This window comes from Drosophila subpulchrella, chromosome 2R (genome assembly GCF_014743375.2).
Source record: "Drosophila subpulchrella strain 33 F10 #4 breed RU33 chromosome 2R, RU_Dsub_v1.1 Primary Assembly, whole genome shotgun sequence".
Taxonomy (NCBI): Eukaryota; Metazoa; Arthropoda; class Insecta; order Diptera; family Drosophilidae; genus Drosophila; species Drosophila subpulchrella.
The window spans coordinates 4,964,243-4,971,064 of record NC_050611.1 but is presented as its reverse complement, the minus strand read 5'-3'; positions in this window follow the sequence as shown (position 1 = coordinate 4,971,064).

The following is a 6,822-nucleotide window of genomic DNA, read 5'->3' as shown; positions in this document are numbered from 1 at the left end:
AGTAACAATACCTCGGCCAAACAGAAGGGCCAGACCCTTTTGCCATTGTATATCCTTGAAGCCTGTGCAACAGTTGCCGATGGCACACAGCAGATAATTCATGGACAAGAAGTTACTCTGAGATGTGGAGCGCACACCGGACCCAATCAATTCGCATCCGACCATACGAGAAATGCCAATTGACCCACTCCGAAAACTGAATATTTATGTGCATGCAAATGGGGTCGTGCTGAAAATATTTATATCCCTATGGCTAAACAATAAGCCCAGCTGACAGATGATGCCGATCCGATATGAATATAGTGTTTGCCAAAGCAATTATCTTGTTTCCCACAAATGTGCAAATTAATCGAAATGATAATAAGCAGAAAGCGAATATTAAACTATTTATTTCACGTATGGACGTTTAATTAAGAGTTATGGCATAAAATTGTGTCGACATGAATAAATTGTCGCATTTGTTTAAAGCACCTGTAAATAACTGAAATAAAGTTTTGATAGCCATCAGGTTTAGTGGTTGATTGACAAAAAAAGTGTCGTGTGGTGGTGAAATGTAATTATACTTTGATAATATGAAAATGTTTTCTTTATATTGATTTTACTCAGCCCACCGAAATAAATCTTTGGTAATCGTGCGGAAGGTTTAATAAAACTGGCCTTTCTCCAAATTTCTTTGAGAGCGTTTATTGTTTTCAATATGGCTGCTTTTGAGCAGCATCTTAGACTAATCCTTTTTGCCAGCCCAAAGCCAAACAAAGCCTATTACGAAACTTGAGCCATAAATATTAAAACATATTGTTTTAAAATTTCAGCTGGGCTGCCTTGACGGGGTCATAAAAATAATTCATTTAAACAGACATGTGCCTGCTAGGTGCTGCTCCAAGGCAGGATGGCTTAAGTTTATGCAAATTAAATTACAATTACAAGTTCCGAGCACCATTCCATTGGCCCTGACCAAGTGGCCATCCCGCCAGAGCCACCATCTTGGCCCAGACTCAAAACAGCCTCGGGCTGACATTACACTTGCAAATGCCATATGCGAAATGTAAATATTTAAAATGCTAAAACACATTTGACACTCGAGTCTGCAGCTCTTTGACAGACGCTTCTCAGTGGTATTGTTGAATAATCCGCCTTTCCGAGTGTTTTTGTTGGGGGATTCACTCAAAACGAAGGCTAAAAGCACTTGTGCAATTTCATTTGTTGCCTGGATAATACCCTATGAAGTGAGGTCTTTAGTACTTGTTAAATTCTGAGAATAATTTAATGTTCTGTCATTGAAATTCCGCAATTGATTTTGTGTCACTTAGATTGTTGATAACTCAAGATAAACAATTGTTTCATGCATTTCGGGGAGTATACATTTAAATCTCTGGAAATGCCAGTAGTCATTGGCTGACCACACTTGATCACCTGTAGGTGGCGCTTAACGACCATTAAATTAAGTTAATGCTGCATTCGAAATACATTTTGTGCCCATTTTCCATGCATTTAAACAGAAGTTGGTTAAAGGTGAAGCGACATTTCGGAGAGAAATTCATTTGAAAGGCAGACTTGTCGACTCGAAAAGCATTGGGTGCGATAAAAGCGCAAAAATTGGGTGTTCAAAATGTTTAAAAGTTTTTTCGTGTACCAAACAGAAGTTGCAAAAGTGAACCCACACGCATAAGTGTGTGTATATAGGTGTATAGTTGGCGAAACTAACAACAATATGGAAATCAGTTAACAGAAAAAATAACGTAATGGAATGAACTCGAGACTTGGCCAACTTTGACTTTTTCACAACATTTTTAGTCTCCAGGCGCAAGGTTTCCGGTTTTGATTCCCGAATCTTGTGATGGTGGCAAAGATATCCTGTTTTAATTGGATGTACCTGAAAAAAATATAAATTCTCATATGTCTATGTAACATATTCGAAAATGTATCCCTCTGTAAGCACTTTGTTTAAATAGTGCTGTTTCTCTTAAACATACTTCACGTGTGTTGTTCAATTTTTATACCCGTTACTCGTAGAGTAAAAGGGTATACTAGATTCGTCGGAAAGTATGTAACAGGCAGAAGGAAGCGTTTCCGACCCCATAAAGTATATATATTCTTGATCAGGATCACTAGCCGAGTCGATCTAGCCATGTCCGTCTGTCCGTCTGTCCGTATGAACGCTGAGATCTCGAAAACTATAAGAGCTACAATACTGGGATTTGGCATGCAGATTCCTGAGATTCCTGCGCAGCGCAAGTTTATTTCAAAAGAGTGCCACGCCCACTCTAACGCCCACAAACCGCCCAAAACTGTGGATCCTACAGTTTTGATGCTAGAATAAAAATTTTAACTGAAATGTATTGTTCTCATCAATACCTTCCGATTGACCCAAAAAAAAGTTTGCCACGCCCACTATAACGCCCACAAACCGCCCACAAACTTCAAAAAATCGTAAATATGAACGCGTATATCTCGGAAAATATCAAAGATAGAGAAACGGGATTTCAGATTTAGATTTCGTAGGCTTAAGCGCAGCGCAAGTTTGTTACGCGAATATGCCACGCCCACTCTAACGCCCACAAACCGCCCAAATCTGTGGCGCCCACAATTTTTATGCTAGATAAAAAATGTTAACTGAAATGTATTGGTCTCGTCAATACCTATCGATTGATCTAAAAAAAGTTTGCCACGCCCACTCTAACGCCCACAAACCGCCCAAGCCTGTGGCGCCCACAATTTTCGTGCTAGATAAAAAATTTAAACTGAAATGTATTGGTCTCGTCAATACCTATCGATTGATTTAAAAAAAACTTTGCCACGCCCACTCTAACGCCCACAACGCTTAAATCTGTCTACCGCCGGTAGGTGGCGCATTTGCTGCTTGCATATCTCCATTTTCCTTTGGTCCCTTTAGCTGAGTAACGGGTATCTGATAGTCGAGGTACTCGACTATAGCGTTCTTCCTTGTTGTTATTACATTTTTTTAATTTTTTCAAACGACATCCAGTTTATAAAGCTTAATATTGTGCACATTTGAAAATTTAAGAACACAAAAGATTCTAAAAAACTCAAATTAGAGATGCTTTTACTTTGTTTGGTTCCTTGAAATGGCAACACTGGCTTGTGCCTTGGGGCAACTTCCTGTTTTCATAGCTCTTATCTACGCCTTTTGTCTCTTGACCAAAAAGTTTGTCCTCCGCCAGCCGGCAGCTTGATTAAAGCGAAACTTAAATGCAAAACACTTCAAAATTGTCTGATTACGAACGCAGAAAAACGGAATGCAATTGCGAGCCATCTCGTCGTGCACCTGTAATTATGGCACGGCGAATGGAAAACGCGAAATGTGGGAGGCGCGGCGTTGGCCCATTGAAGTGTAAAACAAAAGTATGAAGGATTGCTAAAAGCAATTTGAAAACAACAGAGTGAAAACGCTCCCAGCTCCCCGATCTCATCTCAAGGCTCCCCGAACCCAAGAATGGCAGAAGTTGGCGTTGCCATGGCAATTATGAAGCTGCAAGAGGTTGCAGCGCTTCGAACGGATGAGTGGGGATGCCACGACTCAGTCCTGCAGCTCAAGGATACACTCAGAAATTGTCATTCCTCAGATAAAACAGCAGAGTTACATTTGAACTTGGCATTTTTGTATTCTCTGTGCCCAAAGCCAGATTATATAAGTTCACAAGCCGATTACAATTTTTGCTTTATCATTTTGATAGTCCAAAATACACCCTACACTCATAAAATTATTTTTCTAAATACTAGAAAAATCGCCCTAAACATGAAATCGCCCTAATATTAAGAAAAATCGCCCTAAAAATAGGAAAATTCGCCATAGAAAATATGTTTTAGGGTTAATTTTTCTAAAATTTCTATTATTTAGGGCGAATTTTTCCGAGCATATGCTTTTAATATTTTCTCATATTTATGGCAAATCGCCTTATTTCGTAGAACAAAAAATCATCCAAAATCGCCCTTGAAACTAGAAAATCGCCCTTGAAATTTGAAATTCGGTAGCGTAGCGGTCTAATGCGTTAAACTTTCAAACTCATCTAAATGGCGTGAGTTCGAGCCCACAAAGAGTCAACATTTATTTTTCGTTTTTGTGCAAGTTTATAGAATTGAATTCTCACACAATTTTGTGTGCAGAGGCAAAACAAATTTTAGAACACGTCAAAATAACAAATAAAAAAAATGTTTATTACATTAAAATAATAATTTTTTAATGTATTTAGTCTAATTGGGTAAAATAAAACAAAATTTGTTGTCGCTAGTGAGAATATTTCTTAGAATTAAATTGAGAATAGGTTCTTAGAACAAATTGAGATATGCACCCTTTTTGCGCGTCGCTTATCGCGCTGCGTCTTTGGTGCAGCGGTAGTGCTCTCGACTGCGAACCCAGCGGTCGTGAGTTCGATTCTCGCTGTGACCACGAAGATTTTTCTCAAGAAGTAAGTTGTTGTTTTATATTAATGTTATTTCCCTGATTCTGTTTAATGACTACTTTTCAGTTCATATGACTCTAATTAGCAGTTTACCATCATGCGTGGAGCGGCCAAATAATAAAAAACCTTCCCTTTTTCCCACCCTCTCAAATTATAGTGAAAAAAGGACACTAAGGCAAATAATACTACAAAAATTCCTGGAAAAAGTACCGCAGATAATGTTTGCCGAGAACCAACAAACATGTCCCAAGCACGATTTTTTTTATAACAAGGAAGAACGCTATAGTCGAGTACCTCGACTATCAGATACCCGTTACTCAGCTAAAGGGACCAAAGGGAAATGGAGATATGCAAGCAGCAAAGCGAGATTTAAATGCGCCACCTACCGGCGGAAGACAGATTTAAGCATTGTGGGCGTTAGGGTAGGCGTGGCAAATTTTTTTTTGGATCAATCGATAGGCATTGACGAGACCAATACATTTCAGTTAAAATTTTTAATCTAGCATAAAAATTGTGGGCGCCACAGGCTTGGGCGGCTTGTGGGCGTTAGAGTGGGCGTGGCATATTCGCATAACAAACTTGCGCTGCGTACAAGGCTACGGAATCTAAATCTGAAATCCCAATACTCTATCTTTGATAGTTTCCGAGATATCCGCGTTCATATTTACGATTTTTTGAAGTTTGTGGGCGGTTTGTGGGCGTTAAAGTGGGCGTGGCAAACTTTTTTTTGGGCCAATCGATAGGTATTGATGAGAACAATACATTTCAGTTTAAATTTTTACTCTAGCATCAAAACTGTAGAAGCCACAGTTTTGGGCGGTTTGTGGGCGTTAGAGTGGGCGTGGCACTCTGCTGAAACAAACTTGCGCTGCGTAAGAAGCTCAGGAATCGGCTCGCCAAATCTCAATAGCCTAGCTCTCATAGTTTCCAAGATCTCAGCGTTCATCCGGACAGACGGACAGACGGACAGACGGACAGACGGACATGGCTAGATCGACTCGGCTAGTGATCCTGATCAAGAATATATATACTTTATGGGGTCGGAAACGCTTCCTTCTGCCTGTTACATACTTTCCGACGAATCTAGTATACCCTTTTACTCTACGAGTAACGGGTATAAAAATTAGCTTTAATATTTAGGGCACTTGCTCTTGTTTTAAGGGCGCTTCACCATAATTTCAAGAAATACCGCCCTTGATGCTTAAAATATTTTTTCATATGTTAAGGGTATTGCCTTTGAAAACAGAAAAATCGCCCTAGACTTAAAAAAATTAACCCTAGATCTAAGAAAAATCGCCCTAAATGTAAGACCAATACATGCCTATTTTTAGAAAATGTTGCCCTTATTTTGTTACCCAGTCGCCATTGACCCCCGTTTTAGGGCGATTTTCCTTGTTTTTAGGGCGATTTTACAGTAAAATTTCTATGAGTGTAGTACCAGTATGTAGCATTTTTTGATGCATCTCTTTTGGGTTATAAAATAAAGCTCTTCATGTGTACAGACATTTATGTGATTACTTAATGTTATTCTGAAACAAGTTTGGATTAAACAGTAAATAAATACAGAGATTCTAAAGCGTTAAAAATCATTGCGACCGGATGTTGTTGTTTATTGTCATACATCTAATGCAAATATTAGCAAAAATATAAATATTATTGCCATACATAAAAAACGAAACAAAAAATGTACAGACTTCATAATCACAATAATTATTTAGCCTGAACTCTAGAAGAAAAAAGTTAAATAGAAGGAGGAATAAAACGATTCAATATTTATGATCTCCCCAAAGATGAACTCACTTAGCACTAAATATGTTCCATATTATGGCATTTATCTCTGAAAACCCTATATTTATGTTATTTCAACAAGGTAAACAAATAAAAAATTTAAAACTAAGGTAATAATATCTTATTTTACCTTTAAAAAGTCCACTATAATGCAATTTCAAACAAAATTATAAACATATTTATTTTTCAGATATTAAAAAAAGTAAGAAGGAAAACAGATTCTTTTTCTTAGTAACTGGTTTTTGTTTAAAGGACTACAATAGTAGAAAATCCTTTGTGGCATTGCACAAGAACTGGGCTCACTCGATTAAAAGGCTATTCATTTTACTTGCTGCAAATTAAGTAACAACAAGTAACTTTTTGTGAGTGTGGACTGAAGAGCGGGTTGGCTTGGGATGGGGCAGAGCTGTGGGTACGGGGATTGCTATCTCAGTGGCATACTTAGCTGGAGACTATGCATTATCCGAGAACTTTATTAAAGTGCACGGTGAGTGCGCCTCGGCACCTGCGGCTGCGACAACTTGGCAGCCAGCTATGCGGCCATATCCGTGATCCTTTTAGCTGTTTCAACTGGCTTAAGCCCGACTCGGCCGCAGGCCAGGCCCCCGGCAAG